General features: G+C 51.1%; 1 protein-coding gene and 1 pseudogene across 3 annotated transcripts in view; one reads left to right on the top strand and one right to left on the bottom strand.

Annotated features, from left to right (window-relative positions):
- The window catches only part of PACSIN1 (protein kinase C and casein kinase substrate in neurons 1), a 58,072-nt gene extending 35,948 nt beyond the window's left edge, over positions 1 to 22,124 (bottom strand). For 2 of the 3 annotated variants that reach the window (XM_038553788.1, XM_038553786.1), the window contains exon 1: positions 21,626 to 21,757. The gene's annotated coding sequence lies outside the window, so the exon portion shown is untranslated. Of the gene's footprint in view, positions 1 to 21,625; positions 21,758 to 22,103 lie in introns of those variants that run through there. The other variant, XM_038553792.1, reaches the window with a different exon arrangement.
- Positions 16,293 to 16,488, top strand: LOC119874365 (annotated as a pseudogene).
- Positions 22,125 to 26,234: the final 4,110 nt, after the last annotated feature.

Here is a 26,234-nt window from a genome sequence, read left to right as displayed (position 1 = left end):
AGGACGAGGAAATTGGGGAGAGGAGTGAAAGCCCACCTGAGCTGCTTTCTCAAGGAAGGGAGGGGGGTCACAGGCCAGTAAGATGTAAAGTTAGGACCCATGACTTGGAGTCCATCGCTAGGTGCATGGCTCACTTTGCCACGAATGTGAGGGCTGCTGTGAGGCCCAGGGGAGCTACAATGAGAAAGCATTTTGGAAACTGTGAACCACTAGACAGAGTGAGTCACTGCCGCTGCCTCCTGGTGTCCTCAGGAGACCCCGCATAAACCTGGCAGCAAGCTTACCTGTTTCCTTCCCATGACCCTTCAGAACTGGAATCTCAGGCTGAAAGGAGTTGGACAAACCAAGTCATGTGACGGTGTTATTTCCTGATAATGTTTTAATGCATCTGTCAGTATCTGAAGAAGGCCCCTAGAAGTGGGTACCAGGTACAGTCAGGTGGGGGTGGTCCAGGTTCTCCAAATCTCACATCCATCCACCCACCAGGGAGCAGCAGCTCCCCACCATGACTGCACGTAAGAATCAGTGCTGTCTGGACCACCACAATGGCTAAAATAAAAGGACAGATGGTTTCAAGTGCTGGCTAGGATGCAGAACAACACCTCCCCCGGTAGTTGAAAATGGCCCCCTTGGGGCACCTGGGTGGCTCAGATGGTTAAACATCTGCCTTTGGCTCAGGTCATGATCTCAGGGTCCTGGGATCAAGCCCCACATTGGGCTCCCTGCTCAGCAGGGAGTCTGCTTCTCCCTCTCTCTCTGCCTCTGCCACTTCCCCCTCACTCATGTGCTCTCGCTCTCTCAAATGTATAATTTTTTTAAATCTTAAAAAAAAAAAAAAAAAGAAAAAAATGGCCAGCTTGGAAAACCACTGGGAAAAATCTAGCAAAGTTCGCTACATGCATACTGTAGGCCAACACTTCCACTTTTGGGTGTATGCCCAACGGTGATGAGTGCAAACGGCCGCCAGAGCGCCAAGCATGAATGCTCACTGGGTGGTATTTGTATTAGCCCCACACCACCCAAATTTCCACTGACAGCGGAAAGATGAACTAAACTGTATGCAGTGGCTTCAGGCCAAAGGTTCCCTTACCCCAGCTTCAGGGAGTGTTCACTGCTGACAATTCTTTTTTTTTTTTTTTTATTCATGAGAGACACAGAGAGAGAGAGGCAGAGACACAGGCAGAGGGAGAAGCAGGCTCCATGCAGGGAGCCTGACATGAGACTCGATCCCGGGTCTCCAGGACCACATCCTGGACTGAAGGCGACGCTAAACCGCTGAGCCACCCGTGCTGCCCACTGCTGACAACTCTTGGTGCCTCCCCAAGATCTTCCCTCCACCTTACAAAAAACGCTCCAGGCAGGCAGCTCACATCCAATAACTGGTTGCCACCAGGCCTGGATCCATCTCCCTAACAAAGGACGACAGATGTGAAGTACCCCGGCAGACTCAGAGCCCCCTCTGGGGTCAAGTGAGGCCTGTGTTCAGCTTCTCCCTCTCTGCCCAGTCCTGGGTCCCCCTCTGGTGGCTGGCAGTGAGCACCTCGGCTGGGTAGGAGAAGTACCAGCAGCCTGCAGCAGTGAAGCTTGTTAACACCTTCCTGGGCTGCAGGTGGAAGGGAGCAAGCTGAAGGGGCAATGCCTCTAGAGTTGGAAAGGTTGGGGGAGTAGTAATTACAAAGCCTGGGAAAGTGAAATGGGCCGGCTATTGCTGGAGGTTCTTGTGCCCCAGAGAAAGACAGTGAAAGGCTAGAGTGATGAATCACTAATTCAAGGCCAAGTGTGAAAGCCAACGGCCTCCTTAGCAGCATATAAATTCTCCCCCGCAGCTGAAGGTGAGGGAATCGCTGAGGAATAGAGGCAGGGCTTAATGACAAGGGGAGCAGAATATCAGAGCAGGCTGGATTCTCAGCCCACAATGAGTCTTTGGCACCAAGGTCAGGCCTTGCTTGGGAGGGGTGGGCCTTGGAAGTGACCCCCTCAGAGCCAAGCATGCTTTCACGTTGAAGATGGTGCTGAGGATCCTCCCTGGGATCGGCACCCCACCCCCACCCCACCCTGGGGCCCAGCCCAATGACCAGGGTAAGACACACCTCGGCCCGGCTGCAGATGGGGCCACCGTGCCCTGGCAGAAACCAGGGGAGCATTCGGGTGCCATCCGAGGGCGGGATCAAGGAGTGTGGGGGCCAAGAGGCTGGATAATGAAGAATCCCACATATAAGAGAGAGAGACAGCACCGATCACGGTGTGAGAGGCAGAGATGCCAGGCCTGCCGTGTCACCCTAGAAGATGGGGGCAGAGCCTCGGACAAGCGGGCGCAGTCAGTGGATAGGTCAGTCAGGCCAGAAAGCCCACCAGAGGTCTGTCTACCTCCTGTAGGACTGACGGACCCTCCCTTTGCCAAAGCCATAAGGGAGGTAGTGGCCTGAGCAGGCCCAGCAGCCCGACGAGCTTAGGGGTGAGTGTCCTTGAAGACCGAGACTAGGAGCTGTCGTTACAGAACTGGGTGTCCAGATAGCAATGAGATGACAGTGCCCCAAAATAAGAGGCCAAGTGGCAGCACTTACTCGTCAGAACCAAGGTGGGTGCAAAATCATAATTCCTGGCAAGGTCGGAGCCACAGCTGGGATGGCCTGAGCCACCAAGCTATGGAAATGGTTAACAGAATCCGGCGGCCCCAAGGGCAAGCCCATGGGCAGCCAGCAAGAACCCCGCCCACTCTAGATAATCAAAAGAAAGCAAGGCCTGATGATCAATAAAAGTCATGATCCTCTGCCCCATTTCCAGACCTGAGCAAGGTTTCAGACCCAAGTGACTGCAGTAGAGACCAGGTCCCCCAGAGGAAGAGACCGGTGACCCCAGATAATGATTTGACCAATCTCCCCTAGGGACTTACACAGCCATTTATTGGGGTAAGCATCACTGGGGAGGGAGGAAAACCCAGGCCTTTCAAGGGCTATTAGACACAAGGTCCAAATAGATATCAATCCCAGAGGCCCAAACAGCCATCATGATCGCTGTGTGGTGGCAGCATATGAGGCCAGATGACACTGGCTTCGTGGCCCAGGGTGGGCTCACAGGAGTCCACTGCGTCTGCCCTGAGCCACTCTGCATGACCTTGGAGCAGTCATCTCCCCTGTCTGGGCCCCCGGCTCCCCCTGCAGGTGAAGGGGAGGCTGCAAGGGCAGGATGTAGACTCAACCTGAAGTCCACACTCCTGTACAAACATCCCAAGGAGTGCCTTAGGGATCCACTAGACTCTGATCAAATCTCGACCCTGTCCCTTCCTGACAAGTCACCCTCAGGCCCATTTTCTCATTTCTCATTTTCTGCGAAGCGGGATGACAGCACCTACTTAACACGGTGGCTGTGAGAACTGCCACGGAGACCAATGTTTCACAACACCTCCTCCTTCTTCGCTCCAGCTGACGCCGGTGCTGTTTTCGGGAGAAAATGGGAGCAGTCTGCCGAAAACACCCCTGCACTCGCTCTGCCCCCACTCACCCCAAGCTTTGCCTCCCTCGCACCAGGCGCTAGCCCTTGCCCTCCTGGCTTTCCAGCCACGATGATCTCCCTCCCATGTGATCAGGGTTCCCCCCATATCAACTCTTTTCTCACCAAGGGAAAATTAAAAAAATAAAGCCCCCCCCCCCCCCAGAACTGCACACTGCCCTCAGTTCCTGCCCCATGGGCCTGCTCCCATGGTTCACAGGGGATGCTCTGGGAAGGCCATCCACAAGCCCTCCTTCCCAAAGACCCCCCAGTCAGGCTCTGGCCCTCCCTGGTCACCACTGGCCGGCACCACCAAAGCCCCAGCCCCATCAGCCCTGACATGGTGGCCTTTCTGCTTCTGACACCACACTCTCACTGCCATCTTTCCTTGGCTCTCTACTGACCTATGCACCCAGGGCTCAGCCCTGGGACCCCTTTTCTCCCTTGGGCACATCTATTCTCCAAGTCATCTCCCCTAGGCCTATGGCTTTAAATGTCCCCCTTGTGTATTTCCAGCCCCAACTTTGGGCATTGAACTCCAGCCTGATAAATCCAACCATCTCCTCAGCATCCCATCTGGATGCCCAACAAGTTGACCTGTCCCCAAAACACTCTTGATTGCTCTGGAGTCAGCTCCAGCCCTCGTCATCTCCATCCCCCAAAATGACATCGCTGTTCACCCAAGTGCTCAAATCAACGAAGTGGATTCCTCTCCTTCCCTCGCCCCCACATCCACGGACTCTCCTCTCCAACTATCCCCAGAATCCCCAGCTACTCCACACCTCCTCTGCCACAGATAGTAGGTCAGCACCATATGATGGAGTCCTCACTTGGAGGACTGTGTGGCCTCCTAGCAGGTCTCCCTTCCACCCTTGAGCCTTACCACCTATTTGCCAGATACTCCTCTCTTTAAATCATAAATATGATTTTGACATGTCACATACTCCCATACTCCTGCAAAGCCCTCCTGTCGCTCACCATCTCACTGAGAACAAGATCCAAGGGCTTTCCCAGCCTGTAGGTGGAACATGGAGGGCCCCAGCCTGTTTGCTTACCCTCACCTCTAGCCACTCCCCCATCCCCTTCTCCCTTCTAGGCACTTTGTCCTTCATATACATCAGGCTCTTTCCTGCCCTAGGGCCTTTGCATGTGCCCTCCCTGTGCTGGGATACTCTTCCCGATGTCCACAAGGCTCATTTCCTTGCCCTGTTAGGTCTCTAATGTCTCTGTCCCCTAACCCATCTAAAAGCCAGCCTGTCACTCCCTAGCCCCCTACTTCTGTTTTACTTTTCCTTTGCAACACTCATTACTCCTTGATGTTACTTTTTTTAATTCATAGGCTTTATTTTTAGAGCAGTTTTAGATTCATAGCAAAACTGAGCAGAAAATACAGAGAATTCCCACATATCCCACTCCCCCGTTTCCCCTACCACCACTATCACATCAGTATGGCACATTTGTTATAGTCAATGAACCAACAGTGACGTCATCACCAACCAAAGTCCATAGATGACGTTAGGATTCACTCTTGCCGTTGTACATTCTGTAGATTTTGACATACATATAGTGACATGCACCCACTGCTACGGTATCCTACATGATCATTTCATTGCCCTGAAAATCTCCTGTGTTCCACCTACCCATTCACCTATCCTATCCCTCTAACCCTTTCTCCCTCTCCCCAAACCCTTGGCAACCATGATCTTTTTATTGTCTCTGTAAGTTTTGTCTTTTCCAGAATGTCATATAGTTGGAATCAAAAAGTATATAGCCTTTTCAGACTGGCTTCTCTCACTAATTTCTTCAAGGATTCTCCATGTCTTTCGTGGCTTGATGGCTCACTTCTTTTGAGTCCTGATTAATATACCATTGTCTAGACATACGAGTTTGTTTATCCATTCACCTATTACAGGACGTCTTAGTTTACTCCTAAATTTCAGCAATTACATACTTTGACATTCACAATAGGTTACACACATAGGTTAAAGGCACTGATAAGTCCTGCATAAAGGAAACTCTTTACCTTGGGTGTACCTCGTTTCTCCCAAATTTGACCACTGATAATGCATCCAATGCATTGGAGAATGCAACCTTCCACCTCCTGGGGCCACAGGAGTTCATCGCAGACAAGCCCTCTGGGCTGGGGCAACCAAAGAAGCTTCTCCTTGAAAGAAGAGAAGCCAAGAGCCACAAAACAGAGCTGGAGGCACCGAAGTAAAGAGAATGGCTGAGTCTAGGGGTTTGGAGGATGTAGGTTGGGCTAGGATGAGGATCCTAAGAGGAGTAATGGGAACTACAGTGGGGACCTAAGTCTGGTGACCCCTAGCCACATAGCACTGGGTGCCCCTGCAAGCCACCTCCCCCCTCTACTTCTCAATATCCCTGTAAAGCAAGGGGATCAGGCAAGGCTACTCCCTACAGCCCAAGGCCCTACTGCCCAGAGCTTCTGAGGCTCTGGGTAGGTTCTTAGGTTGATTTCTAGAATTCAAAAAGCATAATGCCTCCAACACCCAGACTAAGTCTCTAACTACCATTCCTCATTAAATGGATCCAGAGAGGGGCGCATGGGTGGCTCAGTTGGTTAAGCATCCACCTTCAACTCGAGTCATGATCTCAGGGTTCTGGGATTGAGCCCTGCACCAGGCTCCTGCTCACTGGGGAGTCTGCTTCTCCCTCTTCCCCTGTGCTCCAATAATTTTAAAAATCTTTTTTAAAAATAAAAATAAAGGATCCCTGGGTGGCGCAGTGGTTTGGCGCCTGCCTTTGGCCCAGGGCGCGATCCTGGAGACCCGGGATCGAGTCCCACATCGGGCTCCCAGTGCATGGAGCCTCCTTCTCCCTCTGCCTGTGTCTCTGCCTCTCTCTCTCTCTCACTATGTGCCTATCATAAATTTAAAATAATAATAATAATAATAATAATAATAAATAAAAATAAATAAAATAAAAATAAAAATAAGTGAATCCACAAAGAAAAAACAACTCACAGAAATGAGGAAAAAAATTTGCAAGTCATATATTTAATAAGTGTCTCATATCTAGAATATATAAAGAACTCTAAAAAAACCTCAACAATAAAAAGAGAGAGGGGCAGCCCAGGTGGCTCAGCAGTTTAGTGCTGCCTTCAGCCCAGGGTGTGATCCTGGAGACCCAGGATTGAGTCCCATGTCGGCTCCCTGCATGAAGCCTGCTTTTCCCTCTGCCTGGGTCTCTGCTTCTCTGTCTCTCTCTGTGTCTCTCATGAATAAATAAATAAAATCCTTAAAAATGAATGAGTGAATGAATGAATGAATGAATGAATAAAGTACCCGATTAAAAGTTGGGAAAGGAAGTAAAAAGATATTTCTCCAAAGAAGATACATAAAAAGCACATGAGAAGATGTTCAACATCATTAGTCATTGGAAAATGCCTATCATAACCACAATAAGATGTCACTTTACACCCTCCAGGAAGGTTACGATCAAAAAGATGGATAATCCTGGGATCCCTGGGTGGCGCAGCGGTTTAGCGCCTGCCTTTGGCCCAGGGCGCGATCCTGGAGACCCAGAATCAAATCCCACGTCAGGCTCCCAGTGCATGGAGCCTGCTTCTCCCTCTGCCTGTGTCTCTGCCTCTCTCTCTCTCACTGTGTGCCTATCATAAATAAATAAAAAAATTAAAAAAAAAAAAAGATGGATAATCCAAAGCGCTGGGGAGGATGAGGAGAAATGAACTTTCATACCCTGCTGGCGGAAATGTGAACTAGCACCATCTGGGAAACAACCTGGTTGGGCTTCAGAAAGTTAAAGGTACATTTACCATGTTACCTGGGTATATATCCAAGAGAAATGAAAGCATATGTCCTCTTGCACATAAATGCTCATAGAGGCATCATTCATAACAACCAAAAAGTAGAAACAACTCAAATGTCCATTAAGGGATAAATGGATAAACAAAATGTGTATATCCATACAATGGATTATTATTCAGTCATAAAAACTAATGAAGTAAAAAAAAAACCAAAAAACTAATGAAGTCCTGCCCCATGCCACCACAAGATGACCCTTAAAAACAGTACTCTAAATGAAAGAAGCCAGTCAGAGAAGTCTTATATGAGGGGCACCTGCGTGGCTCAGTCGGTTAAACATCTGCCTGTGGCTCAGGTCATGATCTTGGAGCCCTGATCATAATTGATCAGGATTGAGCCCCAAATCTGGCTCTGCACTCAGCTGGGAGCCTGCTTGAGGATTCTCTTTCTCTCTCCCTCTGCCCCTTCCCCTGCTCATGTGCTCTGTCTCTCTGTCAAATAAATAAATGAGGGACACCTGGGTGGCTCAGCAGTTTAGCACCTGTCTTCAGTCCAGGGTGTGATCCTGGAGTCCCAGGATCGAGTCTCACATCAGGCTCCCACATCAGGCTCTGCTCCCAGAGCCTGCTTCTCCCTCTGCTTGTGTCTCTGCCTCTCTGTGTCTCTCATGAATAAATAGATAAAATCTTTTTAAAAAAATAATAAATAAATAAATAAATAAATAAATAAGAGAGATCTTTAAAAAAAAGAAGAAAAGTCTCATATGAGTCCACTGGCCATAAAAGAATTATCCAGAAGAGGCAAATTTATAGAGACAGAGTAGCCTGGTGTTTGCCAGGAGCTTCGGGAAGGAGACCTGGAGGAGTAGGTGCTCAAGTGCATGGGGTTTCTTTCTGGAGTGATGGAAATGTTCTGGAACTAGACAGTGGCAACTTCTAAAAGTACACAACTTCATGAATGTGCAAAAAGCCACCGAATTGTACATTTTAAAAGGGAAATTATGGTATAAAATTATATCCCAATTTTTAAAAAAACATATATAAAATGACCCAGAGCTTCTTGAAGAAATGGCTGATGGCAGCTCTGAGAAGCCTAGAACATCTGCATTCCAGAAAGCAAGGATATTTCCAAATACCAGTGCACATGTGTGAAAAGGATGCCAGAGACAAGTTGAAGAGGCTCCCACTGGCCAAGGGTAGGACAATGTAGTGAATACAGGACTGAAACTCATCAAACTGATAAAAACCCATAGTGATAATAAAAATTAAAATCTAAAAAAACTTTAAAAGTCTGCTAATACCCCAAGGTCTGCGAGAATGTAGAGCACTGGATGCAGTGCACGCGGCCTGTACTCGTGTGGACTGGTACGACCACTTGGGATAACAGTTTAGCATTATCCAGTAAGTGTGAAGACACACATACCCTGTGACCCAGCAATTCCACTCCTAGGCATGTAACCCACAGAAACACAGAGTGTGTTTATTTAGAGAATGTTCAGGGTGGCATTTTTCACAATAGCCACAAATCAGAAACCACCCTGACGCATGTGAATGCTAGCCTGGGTAACTAAATCACAGTCTATTCACATACTAAAATGCTATACAATGGCGAAAACGATGAAAGAATCACTGCTACAAAGAACACTCCAGATGCATGGTAAAAAGAAAATGCAAATACTAATTGAAAAAAAAAAAAAAACTAGCCATGAAAGGATAGTAATTTTATTAATTAAAATTCAAAGACAGAACTATTTGATTCTGGATGCATACTTAGGTGGTAAAACCAAAAACAAAGCAGCTAATAACACTATTTAGAACAATGGGTCCCTCTGGGAGGCCCAATAAGGAAAAAGGATGCAAAGGGGGCCTTTTGCAACTATAGCAATTCTCTGGTTAGACCTCCAGGGTTAGTGACTTGGATGTTGGCTTTGTATTTATTTGTTACAATGCATAACCTATTTTATACACTTTTGTATTTTAAAATGGGAAAAATACTCACTGGTCACCATTGGAGGTTGCTAGAGCACCAACTCATTTATTTTGAAACTGATAAAGGGAAAGAAGCAAGCCTTTATTCTACTATACATACCATATTTCAGAACGAAGGGGGAAAGTTCTTTACAGAAGTCTAGCTAATGCAAACAAAATGATCAAATTAGAAAATCACCATCTGGTGAGGAGGAAACTATGATGGAAATCAGACGTTAACTTGCAGTAAGGGTGGGGTGGCTACAGCTCTCGGGGCTCCCACCTCCCCTGCATCCCTGTGGCTGCTGTGAGCACCTCACTTCCCTGCAGACCAGAGCACTCCAGCCATCCAGGCCAGGCTGTAAGCATAGTAACTGCCCCATTAGCCACACCAACAGGGTGGTGGGCTTTTTTGCATGTGCTTTGCCTGCTATTTCATGTCTAGAATATGCACAAATATTCCTGGAGTTTTTGCCAGGGGGGGCATAGACCCCTTCTGGTGCAGTCCCTGGAGGGAGTCTCGAGGCCTGAGGAAAGAGCCTGGCCTCCAGCACCCAGCTCAACTGAGCAATAGTCCACAGCAGCTTGGAGACAGGATAGAAAAGAGCCCTAGGGAGAGTGGGGGTCTCAGGAATCTGGAGCTGATGCTGATGTTGGGGGCCCCATCCCCATTCTCCTGACTCACAGATCCCCATCACCAAGGCAGCCAGGACAGGGGACCCTCCCTTACCTTATATACCTAATGCACCAGTGTTGCAACTTATTTTCTCCCAGTTGGGCTTGTCTTGACCCTGTTTGGGAAGTAATGAGACACGAAGGAAGCCCGTTGTGATTTGCCACCCACCCCCAGCCCTGTCCAGGGACACCCAGGCCAAGCCAGCTTTGCAGCTTACCAGGCCAGTTGGTGCAAGTGGGAGGGGGCCCCAATGCTCAGGCCACTTGGGGCTGGCCCAAGGGCCCACCCAGCCAGTCAGGGCCGTGACAAAGGGACTGGGGGCGTAGGCGGGGGCAAGAATCCAGGGCCCAGTAGGGTGGGGGAGAGCACCCATCAGAGGTGCCCTATCTGGGGCCTGTCCAAGTGGGGCAGGTGAGATGGCAAGTGGTCACCCAACACTCGGGGAGCAGGAGAGGGTAGCAGCCTGGTCTCCGATGGAGCTGCTGATAGAGGTGACACCAGATAGCGTGCTGTGGGTGGGGCCGGGGAGGGGAGGTGGATGCGGGGAAAGCCATGTTCAGACCTAGTGTGAATCCCAGTTCTATCACACATTTGCTGGAGACCCTGGCCCAAAACCTTAAGCCCCTCTGCAGCCTGAGCCTCATGCCCCTCTGCATGGGGTGCTGTGAAGCTCAGGCATGTTATTCCACAAGAGGAGTCTAGCACAGTGCCCAGCATACAACAAGGACTCGACAGTTGTCACATGTTTTCATTCTGGAAATTGGAACTTAGGGCTCCTCTGGGGTAAAAAGGGTGTAGATAGACCCATCCCCAGACAGGAAGGGGGCTCACTCGCCACAAATGGCCAGCACTCAGGTCAATATGGCACCCAGTACTGGATACCTATTTGCTGAATGAATGAGAGTGATAGGGAACAGACAGCTAGCTAAGGACAAAGCACAAGCCTGGGGCAGCACATTGACAAGTCCTTGAAACAGTCAAAGGGACCTTCCTCTATGGACTCAGCTGCCTCGATGTTCATACTTTGCTAAGGACTGAAGCCAATCTCAGCCCGACCCCCAGGATCCTGTAAGCCTACAGGATATATTTTTATATGTTAAACATATAAAAATTCCTTTATCTCTAAACCCCTAGGGGCAGCCCGGGTGGCTCAACGGTTTAGCACCGCCTTCAGCCTAGGACCTGATCCTGGAGACCTGGGGTCAAGTCCCACATTGGGTTCCCTGCATGGGGCCTGCTTCTCCCTCTGCCTGTGTCTCTGCCTCTCTCATTCTCTCTCTCTCTCTCTCTCTCTCTCTCTCTCTCTCTGTCTTTCTCTGTGTGTGTCTCATGAATAAATAAAATCTTTAAAAATAAATAAATAAAAATAAACCCCCAAGATACATGTTGGCAACCATCCCCCATGCACCTGGCCCACCCAAACATATCTGAAGGTCTCATGACTCAGGTTTTGTGTTTTTTTTAAGATTTTATTTATTTATTCATGAGAGACACACAGAGAGAGGCAGAGACACAGGTAGAAGGAGAAGCAGGCCCCATGCAGGGAGCCCGACGTGGGACTTGATCCCTGATCTCCAGGATCATGTCCTGGGCTGAAGGTGGTGCTAAACTGCTAAGCAATCCGGGCTGCCCCTCAGGTTTTATTAGATGGTAATAAGTGACCTTTTCCCAACAACAGCTGGCCCCCTCAAGGTCCTGGAAACCTTGCTTCCAAAATCCCTTAGACACTTACCCTATCCCTAACCACCTCCCAACTCCCAGGAATATAATCAGCCACCCCTCACGGGCTCGGGGCAGCAGTTCTTCCTGTCCACAGGTTCTGTCCTGCTTTAATAAAACCACCATTTTGCACCAAAGACAACTCAAGAATTCTTTCTTGGTTTTCGGCTCCAGACCTCACCCCACCAAACCTCACCTATATTCCAAAACTTCATCAAGAGGAATATCAAGAACCAGCAGCCACTAGAGGGTCCCAAGGAAGAATCTGCATGCACATCCCAGGTCTGTGCCTACCTGGCTATGCCACCCCAGGCCAGTCATTCCACCATCCTGCCCCCAAACCTGGGCTTCTTCACCTATCACACAGGAAAAGTGGTCATTAATAAATACCTCCCTCTGGCCCCTGGGAGGCTCAGTCGGTGAAGCATCTGCCTTCGGCTCAGGTCATGATCACGGGGTCCTGGGACCAAGTCCCACGTCCGGCTCCCTGCTCCATGGGGAGCCTGCTTCTCCCTGTCTTCCCCCACTTATGCTAGCGCGCGCTCTCTCTCTCAAATAAGTAAATAAAATCTTTTTTTAAAAAAAAGAATAAATAAATAAATACCTCCTGGCAGTTGATGGCTGGGCTCAGGGCAGCAATCGGATACAAAGAAAGTGGAGGAGGGGTGCCAGATACCCTGTACTGCGGCCCCTTCTCCTGAGAGTCTCCCCAGGTTTCTAGGTGAGCAGCCTCACTCAAGACGCCTGGGAGGTGATGCCTTCCCCCCAATGATTGCCTGCTAAAGGGGTAGAGAGGCCTGGCCCCTTGCCCCCAGGCAGGACAGCCCCAGCCCCAGCCCCCTCTCAAGCGCCCCGCAGCACACCTTCCCTGCCCTGCCGGGCAGATACCCTCCCTCCGCTCTGTGAGCATGCCTGCAGTAAATCACTTGCCCAGGAATCCTTGTCTTAGGTCAGATTTCCTGGTATCTGACCTAGGACAGGAAGTATTTTATAAACTCTGAAGCATTGTTTTATTTTCCAGGAAATGCTGAAAAGAGAGGAGCTGACTGGAGCCACGCAAGTGGGAGAGGAAGCCTGGTCTATGGGCAGTCATGCTGCCCTGCCCTCTTGGGAGCACACAGGCGGGTAGGGGAAAAAGAGGGGAAAGCAACAATATTTTAACACCAAGGATGGGCAAATGCCAGGAAGGAAGCTAAAGCCTGGGCGGGGGTGCAAGGGCCGCTATTTTAGATGAGATGCTCTGGGAAGGCCTCTCCAAAGAGGTGACATGGGTAGGAATGTGAACATCACGAGCCATGCTGACCAGCCAGGCACAGGGAGTAACAGTGCAAAGGCCCTGAGGCAAGAGGGTATCCAATACATCCTCATCCCAGTGAGGAAGGAATGGTGCGAGGCGGTTAGAGGTACTACGCAGCCAGATCACACAGGAGCTTGTAGGCTGTTACAGGACTTTTTATAGAACTTTGAGTTTTATTCCAAAGAAGAAGAAGTCATTGAAATTTTGGGCAAAGGAGGGATGGGATCGGATTTTTTTTTTTTTAAGATTTTATTATGAGAAGTGGGCTTCCCCTGTGTGACTCGATCCCAGGACCACTCAACTGCTGAGCCACCTAGGTGCCCCTGATTTAGGTTTTAAAAGGGTCTCTTTGGCTGCTAGGACAAGGAGGGAGGCCGGAAGACCAGGTTGAGGCTACTGCAATAATGCAGGGAAGCTAGAGTGGAGACTCAGAAGTGGGGGTCGGGGGTAGCAATGGACGTGGTGAGAGGTGGTCAGATTCTGGGCGTCATGAAGGTAAAGTCAGGAGGGTTTACTGATGACTGGATGATGAGGAGTCCGAAGACAGATGCACCCAACTACCCAATTTAGTCCCCTGCCAGGGGACAGAGGGACATGTTAAACTACACCACAGGGATCAGGGATGCAATCAACAAAATCCAGACTACAGGAAATTCTGCAGGACAAACAAGCTGGTTTCTCCAGTAGATCAACTGTCGAGGACAGAAGAAATGATGAAGAGGGAAACCACAGATCAAGAGAGACTTAGATACATATCAACCAATCAAAGTATGTGGCCTTATTTGGATCCTGAGTCAAACTAAGCATAAAAACAAAACAAAGACATGTTTGTAACAACTGGGGACATGAACACTCGGTGGGTATGTGACAATAAAAAGGAATCGTTTCTTCTCAGGTGGAATAACGGCATTGCGATTATGTCAGAAGTCCTTATTGTTTTGAGACACATCTTGATGTATTCGTGATGAAATGACGTCTGGGATTTGGTCTGAATTGGGGAAGGGGGCAGAAATGACATGAAACTGGCCATGAGTTGAAGCTGAGCAATGGATACATAGTGGTACACTATCCTATTCTCTCTACTTCTGGAAATGCTTATATTTTGCCATAATAGAAAGCTTAAAAATAAAGAACAGGAGAGGGAACTGAGTCCCAGGAAAGATGCTGAATGGCCCAAGGTCCCTCCACGAGTGGGTGTGAGGGCCAGCACCTCGTCTGTACCACCCCCTCGTCCCCCTGCTCCCAAGCCCCTGCTCCTCCCCTGCCTCAGCTGTCTCTCTTGTCCTCCAGTGGTCAGTCAAGGCTAGACCCAGGCAGGTGAGGAATAGGGTACCTCGCCCCTGGGGAGGACCAAGCAGAGCAGAAGAGGGCTGAGGGGTTGGGCCATCTGTTCCAGAGAGTCCAATGAGGCCAATGGTTTAAAATATTTGCCACATGCTCCACTAGCCTCTACTCTCACTTCCTCCCTCAGATTCCTGTGCTCATTTCCTCCCCAGCCCCTACATACAACCAGCTCCCGTGCTCCTCTACATCTCTGTCCCTGCTGTCACTTTGCCTGGAAGGCACCTTCCACCTCTCTGAATCTACCATCCTTCCCTTCCAGATCTACCTCCTGCAGAAGACCTTCCATGGCCAAGCACCCTCAGTCTTCAGGAGCATGCCTATCTTCTCTCCCTAACAAGACGAGCCGTGGCATAGAAGTTAAGAGCAGAGCCTCTGGGGGTGCCTGGGTGGCTCAGTCGGTGAAGCATCCAATTCTTGGTTTCAGCTCAGATCATGATCTCATTGTCCTGGGATCCAGTCCCGACTCAGGCTCTGTGCTCAGAGAGGTGTCTGCTTAGGATTCTCTCTCCCTCTCCCTCTGCCCCTCCTCCCCCCATTCAAATAAATAAATAAAATCTTTTAAAAAGAATTAAAAAAGAGCAAAGTCTCTCTGGATCCAGATCACATGGGTGTGAATCCTGCCTCAGCCACTTGCACTGTGAGCTCAGGCAAGTCACTTAACCTTATTTTCCACATCTGTAAAATGGGGATGACCTTGTAAGGTGACTGAGGAAAACTAAATGAGTTCATCAGTATGGATAAACAAAACAGTGCCTGCCACACGTCAGTGGACCTCAGGCCCCCGCCCCTTGGGCCCCTTGGGCCCCCTGGCATTGCTGTCCAGGGCCCACCTCCCACCTTCATGTCCCCTGCCCCCTGCCAAGACAGCTTACCCGCTGCGGGTGCCCAATCACCACTTTCATGGAGACTTGGCTTCTACGATGCTCCTTCTGCCTTCCTGGTACCCAGACTTACCTTACCCACATGCCCACCCACCGGGTCTCATCCACTCGCAATGAGGACGTGAAGAAAGAGAAGAGAAAGACACCCATGCAGGGACCAGTTCAAAACTAGCCACAAATAAAAATGTAAGCCCATCTGACTCCGATGCCATCAAACTAAGGGGAATGCAATTTAAATGCTCACTTTTTTAAAAAAAATATTATTTATTTATTTATTTATTTATTCATGAGAGACACAGAAGGAGAGAGAGCCAGAGACACAGGCAGAGGGAGAAGCAGGCTCCATGCAGGGAGCCCGATGTGGGACTCGATCCTAGGTCTCCAGGATCACGCCCCAGGCTGAAGGTGGCGCTAAACCGCTGAGCCACTGGGGCTGCCCTAAATGCTCACTTTTTTAGATTCCTAAGAAGAATCCCAGATATTATCAAGCATAATATTAATTATGTTTTTATGAGGAATGATATTCGTTCTATAAAATGCAAACAGCAGGATGCTGGGTGGCTCAGATGGTTAAGCGGTTAGGTGCCTGCCTTTGGCTCAGGTCATGATCCCAAAGTCCGGGGATGGAGCCCCACATCAGCAGAGAGTCTGCTTCTCCCTCTCCCTCTGCCTACCCCAAACCCCCCTCATTCTCTCTCCCACTCTGTCCCTCTCTCCCCATCTTTCAAACAAATAAATAAAATCTTAAAAAATATATAAAATAAATAAAATTTAAACAGCACAGGCTGGCCGAAAGAAAAAGGAAATATTCCCGTCCTGCCTGGCACGGAGCCTCCTGTTACCTGTCCCCAGAGGTCAGCTCAAAAAACACCTGAGTATGCAGTCTAGTCTTCTGAACATGTTTATGCAATAGGAACACACAGATACATGTGTACATTTTTAAAATGGGATCATACGAAATACATCATCCCACAAAGTCACTTGCCTTCACTTGCCCATACATTCTGACCATCTGTTCTTCTCTCTCAGCATCCCTAAAGTATCTAAAACAGTGCCTGGCACACAGGAGACATGCAGTGGAGATTCACTGACCAAATGAAATAATTGAACAGCTGCTCAAAATCCCACTCGCTGAGCTTTGCGCAGTGGCAGTATCGTAGCCAATGAGGTTTATCCAAGGCGCGATTATTGCTAATTGAAAAATCCCACTGGCTGGAGAGGTCCTAACTCTGTCCCTCCCGTTGGGCATGTAGCTCTGCTGCACTGACCATTTCCACCCAGCTGTCTCTGCACCCTGGAACCTGTGAAAGAAACTACCAGGTCAATGCTTTGATCACTATTGCCAGAAAGGCAGTGCCAACCTACCCTCCCGGCTGACAGGGAGTTCCAGTTTGTCACACCCTCTGCCACATAAGAGCTTTCTTATGATACAGATATCTATTTCTTGAATGAATTAACATTCTTTAGGGACTCCACCCTGGATCCTCAAATTTCCTGTCCCTCTTGAATAAATGAGAGGATGTATCCTTTATCATTTCTGAATGGCCCTAGGGAACCCAAATCCACAAGTAAGGCATCATTCTCTAGACAACAAACAGGTTACATACGCAAAATTTGAAATATTTCATTGACTTCAAAGATGGACATGTTGGGCAGCCCTGGTGGCGCAGCGGTTTGGCGCTGCCTGCAGCCTGGGGTGTGATCCTGGAGACCCTGGATCGAGTCCCACATCGGGCTTCCTGCATGGAGCCTGCTTCTCCCTCTCCCTCTGCCTGTATCTCTGCCTCTCTCTCTCTGTGTCTATGAATAAATAAATAAAATCTTTAAAAAAAAAAGATGGACATGTTAATTTTTTTTAACTGTCAACTCTAAGCAAGTATCCACTGACCCCTCCCACAATACAAAAGAAGAGAGAATTAGAACCTCTACACTGCCCCCTCCCCCTCCAGATTTAGCAACTTAAAATAAAGGACACCTACTTATTTTTTTTAATTTTTTATTTATTTATGATAGTCACACACAGAGAGAGAGAGAGGCAGAGACACAGGCAGAGGGAGAAGCAGGCTCCATGCACCGGGAGCCCGACGTGGGATTCGATCCCGGGTCTCCAGGATCGTGCCCTGGGCCAGAGGCAGGCGCTAAACCGCTGCGCCACCCAGGGATCCCAAGGACACCTACTTAAATGTGACTTTCAGATAAGCAACAAATAAAATTCTTAGTGCAAGCATGTTGCATGCAATATTGAGGACAGGCTCCCGCTAAACAAATTTGTTGTTTATCTGGAGGTCCAATTTAACTGGGCATCCTGGATTTTATCCTCGAAGCCTACTGCAGCCCCCACCCAGCATTTTAATATCAAGTGTTTTTTAAATAGCAGCCGAGGCTTCCTCTGCCTGACCAGCCATCAGGCAGCCTGCTGCCCCTCACGGCGGAGAAGTCTCCAGAGGAACTACCCCCACCCCCACAGTACACCCCCACCCGGAGATGGCCCCACTAACTTCCCTGACACTGGTGTTCCCATCCCCTCAGAGCCAGCGGGGGCCAGGTTCCTGCTCATCTTCTCCCCTGGCCTATCATGCAGGAACGCATCTGTCCTTTCCGGGGGTAAACACCACCTCTCACCCCGGCTGCTGGGGGTGATGTGGGCACAGGACTGTCAGGTGGCAGCCTCCAGGCACTGCTGCCACTATAGAGCCACCTGCCTAAGGGCAACCCTGCCCCCTACCCAGCGCCTGCTGGCTGCTTAGGTCTAGACGCCTGACAGATCCAAGTTCAGCTCTAAAGGGTGACGCCAGGGATGCCTGGGTAGCTCAGTGGCCAAGTGTCTGCCTTCGGGCCAGCTCCTGATCCCAGGATTCTGGGATCGAGTCCCGCAATTGGGTTCCCCGCGGGGAGCCTGCTTCTCCCTCTTCCTGTGTCTCTGCCTCTCTCTGTGTCTCTCATGAATAAATAAAATAAAATCTTTAAAAAAAAAAAAAAAAGGTGACTCTAGCTCCAGAGCACACCTGGATCCCTGGGGTTGCCCACTTCTCCCTTCATCCTGTCCTGCCTGCTCCCTTCCCTGTCCCACCTGCCCGCTAATGCTCCCCCTCCACTTTCTACCCCACCTGTGTCCAGTCCCCCGATTCCCCCCCTCCCCTGCCCGCCACTGCCCGTTTCCTGCCCTAGTCTGCTGCCCCTGGCTGGAAACCAGCCACCAAGTGCCTACATCAGGTGGGTGTGGCACATACAGGCTAATGGATTTGTTTGGCTTTCTAGTACTTTCTCAATTCTCCACCGCAAGCACATATTCCTTTGGTCATAAGAAAATAAGAGGTTTTTTTGTTTTTAAACTTCAGAAAAGTGTAAGACCAAACCAAGCATCCCTCCTCCACCTGGCTGGCACACTCACTCCTACCCCATCCCTCCACCTGTTCCCCCTGGGGAGGACTCTTCCGCAGATCACTGACCTCTCCCACCTGTCCACCAGGTCCACAGGTGGTTTCACTTCTCCAGTGAGGGCTTTCTACCACCAGCCCATCCTTGTTGGGGGACAGTAGGGGGGTTATGCAAATTTATGAGTGGTTTCCCCAATTCCCGTGGGGAGAAGAAAAATGCTTTCTGTGTCCTGAGGTTGGTGATGTGAGGGACCCATACGTACTCACTCATTCTACAAGTGACCTAGGGCTACATGGTGCCAGGCACTGGAGACACCAGGGACAGAGCACAGACCTCGCTCCTTGGACTTCACAGCCTTGCAGTGGGAAGATGGGGCAACAAACCCAACGCCCCAGAGGGCACCGCGTGAGGGGTGGTGAGCAGGATGCCCAAGTCGGGAAGCTTCTGGGAGGAACAGAAGTCTCAGCCACCCCAACTCCAGGGTGAGAAGGAATGTGGAGGGAAGAGGACAAGAGTGTTCTCGTGGGGGAAGAGCCTGTGCGCAGGCCAGCAGGTGAAAGAAGCATGACTTTCTTGAGGAACTGAGAGCAGTTCAGAGCAGCTGGAAGGCAGAGGGAGGGTGAAGAGAAGGAGGAAACTCAGACTTGGGGAGGATAAAAGTGCCACATTAAGGAGACTGCCTTTAGTCCTCAGGGCAGTGAAGAGCCATTGAAGGATGTAGAGCAGGGGACTGATACAGGGTCAGGTGTGCATCCTATGAAGGTCACACTTGCTGCTTACTGGATTCTTATTCTCAGCAGCCCCAACACACAGTCACAGCCATGCACATCGCACCCACCCTGCGTGAACTTCAGCCATGGAGTGCCTGAAACCCGTGTCTCCAAGGAGACAGCAAGCCCCCATCAGTCAGCTCCATAGCCCTCTTGCTCTGGCAATAGGGAATACAGGCTAAGAGCCTGGACTTGGGAGCTGAGGTTCAAATCCCAGCTCCTCCACTTTCAAACTGTGTGATCTTGGACAGATAACCTCTCTGTGCCTCAGTCTCATTTCTCAAAATAGGAATAATAATGGTATCTACTTCAAGCTACGGTGAGGACTGAATGAGTTATAGTTGGGACAGGACCTGGCACATGACAAATGCCTTGTGTTGTTAGTTTTTACTGCTGTTACTGCACCCTCTTCTGGGGACCCCCCCCAGGGCCAACCCCCTGCAGGTACTGACTAACTCATCCTCCACTTGTCTCCCCCTATCCCTGAAGCACCCCTCCCGTATTATCTTACCCCTGAAGCACCCCTTCCATATTCTCTTACTCTTTCCATTACTAGAGGTCAAGACAGAGCCAAAGACTGGGAACTTCTGGTTCTACAACGATCACACTCTGACCTGGCATCGGGGCCTCACCCTAGCTCCCTGGGGCCCCATGGAGAAAGCACTGGACTTGGAGGCAGGAATTAAGTGCCACCCCTGGCTTGCTGCTAAGCTTCCCTGGGCCTCAGTCTCCCCCTCTGTAAGGCCAGGACAAGAACAAATTGCAGATGTCTTATCAGCATGGCTGTCAAAGGAGCAACAAGGTGCTGAAGGTCCACATCTGTCGCAGACCCCTGGACCTTTGGCTTCTTCTTCTTCTGGCCTGGGTTCCTCCTCCACACATGGAGTCATGAGATTTGCTCTGAGCTCTCTATGAGGACCCTGGAAGCTGAGGATGGCCTGGCTGGGGCCTTCCCAGACTCCCTGATGCTGACCAGGACTTTCCCATGATCTGAGCTGAGCACCCAAGAGGAAAGTGCCCACTCAAGGGCATGAGGTTAAGCCAGACCTTCACTGGGGCCTTCCCCAAGTTTGGCTTAGACCAGGGCACTCAAACCAGGAGCCCAAAAAGACCCTCTTAGAGCCACTGGGACTGTGACATTTATCTCCAAATGCCATAGTAGCCATCAGCTGCAAGACCAAGAAGGGCCAAAAGGGAACTGTCTGACTTTGGTGGCTCTCCTTCCGGGGGATGGAAAGAAAGCTCAAGAGGAGACTCACTCCCCATCTGCAGGTTGCCAGCTATCTCCCATACTTCAAACCCATTCATTCACTCATTCCACAAACATTTACTTGGTGCCAGACCCTGGCCAGGCGCACAGTCAATGACAGAAATGAATCAAACAGATTCCTATCCCGAAGGCACTTCTGGTCTAGAGGGTGACAGACGCGCCATAAATAACTAAACCACAAGGCGACTAGGTGGGAGAATGCAGGGCAGGAGGCAGGCAGGGATTTCACCGGAGCATCAGGAAGCATCCTGGGGGGGGGGGGGGGGGGGGGGGGGGGGGGCGGGCGGGCGGGAGGCTGTGAGCGGTGATTTGCATGTGATGGGAAGGTCAGGTGGGTAAGGGCCAGAACCTCCAAAGTCATGGACAGACAATTCTGTTTGCACCTCGGCTGTGCCACAGCCAGGGCAATGTGGGTTATTTATGGTTATGCCCGGAGAAAAGCGGCCACATGTGTCACTGCACGTGGGGTGCAGAGCTGGGCTGTGGGGGCGGGGGTGGGTGGGGCTTGAGGCCGGGTCTGGCCAAGCTCCGGGGTCTGCCACTGCGGCCCTCACACCCTGATGACCTTTTAATACATTCACGCCCTCCTAAGGCAAAAAGAAGACGGAGAGGTAGTTCCGACGGGCAGCAAGTGGCCTGGGGGATGGGGAAGAGCGTCGGGAAGAGCGCCGGGAAGACCCCGGCTTCGGCTTCGGCGTCTTTGCAGGCTGTGTAGCATCCCCTCCCCCGCCAGCTACGCGGGAAGGGGCGGACGCACGGAGCACAGGGCGCCTCGGCTGCTGCGCTTCTCTCAGCCCACTCTGGTCCATGAACAGCCGCCGCACCCAGCGGGCACGAGCCCACCCCGCGGGAGCAGCCCGGCCCGGCCGGAGCCTCGGGATCCCCGGGCCCGGGTGCCCGCTCCCAAGGCCCCGCTGCCCGGCGCTTCCCGGGTAAGGCCTCCGCCGCCAGCTGCCTGCCCGCGGGGCCCGGCGCAGGGGCCTCCCGGCACCGCCCGGGTGACGCCCCCGCCCCCGCCCCCGCCCCCGCCCCCGGGGCCCGACCCCTACCTGCGGGCAGCAGCGCCTGGCACCCTCCGCGCGCCGCAGGGCGGAGCTGCGCGTCCGCGGCGGCCTCAAGCCCGGACGACTGCCCGGGGGAAGAGGAAGCTGCGCCGCCGCCGCGTCTCCCCGGAGCGCGGGCTGCGGGGAGGAGGAAGGTCAGAGCGGGGGCGTGCAGCGCCGCGCGGATTAGAGAGGCATTTCGAGCGAGCCAATGGCGGCTCGGCGCAGGGCGGCGCGGTGCCCGCTGAGGAGGCAGCGCCCGGCTTAGCGGCACCCGGGCGGGGGGCGGCTCCCCGGGTCCCGGCCGCCCCCTGCGGTGCTCTGCGGCGGGGCCGCCCCTGGGGTGCTCTGCGGCGGGGCCGCCCCTGGGGTGCTCTGCGGCGGCCGGGCGGGTGCCGGGAGCACCCCCGTGCCTCCTCCCCGCAGCCCTCCTGCGAGCGCGCCCGCGGGGGCACTCTCCCCTCCCCTCGTTGCCCTTCCACACCTTCTGGGACATTCCCCTGGCCCTGTCTGACCGTCCGTCTGTCGGTTGCTGGCCTCCCCTACCCTGCGTCTTCTGGGACGAGAGGGTGCGTGTACGGGGTGCGCGCGCCCTGAGTGACGGCCCCTCCTCTCCCACCCACCCCCGTCCTCCCCCACCAATAGCCGCTCTCCCGGAGGTGCCCCACTGACCCTCAAGGGGCAGCCACTAACCCTCGTGCCTTAGTGTCTGCCGCACCTGCTGTCATGGAGACAGACTCCAGGCCGGCTCCTTGGGGTTCCCTGGGAGGCTTGCGGTGACCCCGAAGGCCCATCGCTCTTCTTGACTTGAACCCCGAGTGTGTCCGGGAGCCTGGAGCCTGCAGGGGGGACTCGGGCAGCTCTCTCCGCTGCAGGTACGTGCAAGGGGCTGATGATTTATTCGACACAAAACAGCACCCTCCCCCTCCCCCCAACAAAAGAAACAACAGCAAATCTCTGCCCTTAGGTAGTTCGCATTTGTCAGGGAAAACAAATGTTGAATATAATAAATAGGATAGAGATATTTTAAGATGGTAGGCACAAAGTAGAAAAATAGAGCCAGTGAAAGGGAAAGATAGAGTGTTCACAGGGCGATTGGATCTGGGACGTTTGTGGGGAGTAGGGGTGGCTGAATTTGACTGTAAGCCCCTCACTAGGCATCCAAACTCTCCTTTGCCACAGACCTCACCACTCTCTGTTGTACACCTGGGCTGGTCACACATATTTCCTGTTATCCCCCTCCCACCCATCCTCACCATAGCACCAAAATTCATGACCCCAGTGATCCAGGGGAAGGCTGAAGAGCAGAGTTTATTCATTCAATTGGAATTCTCTGAGCACTGGGTGCATGGTAGGTGTTAGAGCCTAGAGGAACTCAACACCTAGTTAGGGAGGCCAGACGACAGTACCTACACCAAGGATGACGGGGACAGCCAAAGCCAGCGGACAATGTCCCAGAGAAGGTCAAAGGGCTCTGGTTTAGGGCCATCCAGAAAGGCTTCCTGGAGGAGGCAGCCTTCTAATGGGTGTGCTGGGATTCTGCTGAACCAGATGGGGCGAGAGGCAATGAAGGACTACTGAGACAGGTCAGCAAAGCCAGGAGACATTTGGCAGGTGGCTGGGCTGGGGTCCCAGAGCAGGCTGGACCCCCTCCATGTAAGGGATGTGCTCATGTCTGGAGCTGATGAAATCTCACTTTGCCACCCCAGTCGCCTTCTGTCAACCTGGAATTTCCCATTGCCAGGAGGAAATGTGTTGAGCTTGTGGAGGAGAAAACAGACTTCACTCAGTTGTTTGTTTGCTGGGTAAAAAAGGACATATTGTTGAATCCCTCTGAGGTTCAGCCTCCTTAATAGCTGTGTGACAACTTACTACAGTGATCTATGCCTCAATTCCCTCATTTGGAAAAAGAGACAACCACAGCACCTGTCCCACAGGTCATGTGAATGTTACACAAGACAATAAAGATGAATTGCTTAGCACTTAAGTACTCAGAGAATTTTGTTGTTTTTATCATCATGATAATGACACTTGCTTCACAGAGTTTTTGGAATTAGACAAAGGGTTTAAGGCACCTAGCCTAGTGCCTGAAACATAATAGGTATGTAATAAATCATATATATTATTATCATTAACTATACATACCCCCACATCTCTCCCCTTTGGGTCTCCATGGCGCTGCAAAATTCTCGTTAGAATTTTCTCAATGTGTGGGCAGCCCAGGTGGCTCTAACTTCAGCCCAGGGCATGATCCTGGACCTGGGATCGAGTCCCATGTCAGGCTCCCTCATGGAGCCTGCTTCTCCCTCTGCCTGTGTCTCTGCCTCTCTCTCTCTCTCTCTGTGTGTGTGTGTGTGTGTGTCTCGTGAATAAATAAATAAAATCTTAAAAAAAAAGAAAAGAATTTTCTCAGTGTGAAGAGGTTAATTCCCCATGAGCTGTTTAAGCACACTCTGTTTAAGTCTATGGCTAGACTACAATACTTGCCCCTCCCCTACATCCGCCTACCCAGTGCATCATCAGAGCCTTGGTGTAGATGCCCAGGACTGGGATGTTTTGAAAACGTAGCGAAGGGCAGCCCTCATGGCTCAGCGGTTTAGCGCCGCTTTCAGCCCAGGGCCTGATCCTGGAGACCCAGGATCAAGTCCCACGTCAGGCTCCCTGCATGGAGCCTGCTTCTCCCTCTGCCTGTGTCTCTGACTCTCTCTTGCTCTCTCTGTGTCTCTCATGAATAAATAAATAAATAATCTTTAAAAAAAATGAAAACGTAGTGAAGTCCAGAGCACAGGACACTGGCTGATCAAAGATGCTCAGTTTCCCTTGGCAGCCTTGGTGGAGGATGGCAAGAGTGGGAAGGGTACAGGCACCCCCAGGGGGTGGGGGTCATAATACAGAGGATAAGAAAGGCTGGGGGGCTGGAGGTCGACAGAAACTGGACCCAGTTAGGGCAGTTGTGGGGAGAAGAATAGAGAAACAGACCTGATTAGGCAGGTGATGGAGGGAAGTGAGGAAGTGGACAGGCTGGGCTTACTCCCTTTGGAGTAGAGGTGTGCCCAGGCTAGAATTAAGACCCTGGCAAGCCCCAGCTCTGGAAAAAAAAAAATAATAATAAGAGTAGAAAACACACACACGTGCACATGCACACACACCTGTCCATGTGTAAACCCAAATAAAATGTTATTTTTGAAATTGACACAGAACTTCTTAAAGTTGAACTAGTTTCCTTCTCAATTTTCTGATTGCAAAACTTACGCTCACCAAAGCTGACCACCCCATCTCTCCCTCTCTCTCTCTTATTCTGTGCCCCATCCAGAGAGTAAGACGTTTATCTGTTTCACTCCTGAAGGCACTTTTGACATCTCTTCTTTCCCCAACAATTCACTTTTCTCAGTCCCATTAAGTTCCAACCTATCTGGGATGCAATGGGACTGTCCTCCCTCCCACTGAGAGCCCCAAGCCATGCCTTGGTCATACTACAACTCCTCTGCTAGAATCTACATGCCAGTCAGAGCAAGGAGACTCTCCCCAGATGAGTTTTCAATGCAGACAAGACAAAAAGGACACGTAGACAGGAGGACAGACCAGCACTGAGAAGCCTGTGGCATCAACCGGTGAGCAAAATTGATTAGTGATCAATATCACCTTTCTCCTGGGAGAGGTGGGGGGGATGGGAATGACTCAGAGTCCCTTTTGCTCCATTTAGTATGGAAGCCTTCAAGGGGGAGGTGAGGTTTTGAGGAGTTTCTCTACACTCACCACATCTCTAGTTGGAAAGGAAGAACAGGGAGTGTGTCCCAATTTTGGCAGAGCAGGACTCTGAAGCCCAGAGAGGAAGTGACTCGTCAAGGTCACACAGCACATTGGTGACAGAGCTGGGCTAAAAACAGATCTCTTGACTTCTGGTCAGGTGCTGTTGTCACCAGATGCCTCTACCTCCCCCGCAAGGTTGCATGGAGGTGGGGCAGGACCTGACGGGGAAAGCCATTGGCCCAGTAGCCCATGGTGTTTTATTTTCTGAGCTGCCTCCCAACAGCATGCATGGAGGTGAGCAAGAAAGCCCAGAGGGACAAAAGTACTTTAAAAACAGCCTCACAGCCCCCTTCTGCCCTCTCCTTATCTTCTCACCAGCTGGCTTCACACTTGCAAATTGGTTTCTGTCACCTGCCTGGTGGACAGAGGCTGTTTGTTGCCAGCTGCACCCTGAATCCAGAGACCAGGGTGTCGGGAGTTTTGGAATTGTAGCTTTCTCTGTCCATGACTCATGCCTTGAAGACCTATTGTCTTGACAAGGTACTCAATCTTGGGAGGTGCCCAAATTTAAGACCTAGACTATACATGAGAGAGGGTTCGCCCTAGGACATATGTAGACAGTGGCAAACTCAGAGCACTCTTCTTGGACCAGGTGCTTTCTAAGCATTTTAAGCATATGAACTATGGGGATAGGTATGACTACTAGCCCCATTTACAGACAGGGAAAATGAAGGCCCAGAGAGGTTAGGTAACTTGCCCAAGGCCACACAGCTGGTAAGTAACAGAGCTGGGATTCAAACCCAGGCAGTCTGGTTCTAAAAGCCAGATTCATGTCACTTAGCTAGGAAAGAAGCAAACACTTACT

The sequence above is a fragment of the Canis lupus genome, chromosome 12 (genome assembly GCF_011100685.1).
Source record: "Canis lupus familiaris isolate Mischka breed German Shepherd chromosome 12, alternate assembly UU_Cfam_GSD_1.0, whole genome shotgun sequence".
NCBI classification, from domain to species: domain Eukaryota; kingdom Metazoa; phylum Chordata; class Mammalia; order Carnivora; family Canidae; genus Canis; species Canis lupus.
The sequence above is the reverse complement of the archived record's forward strand: the minus strand, read 5'-3'. Positions and strand labels throughout refer to the sequence as shown.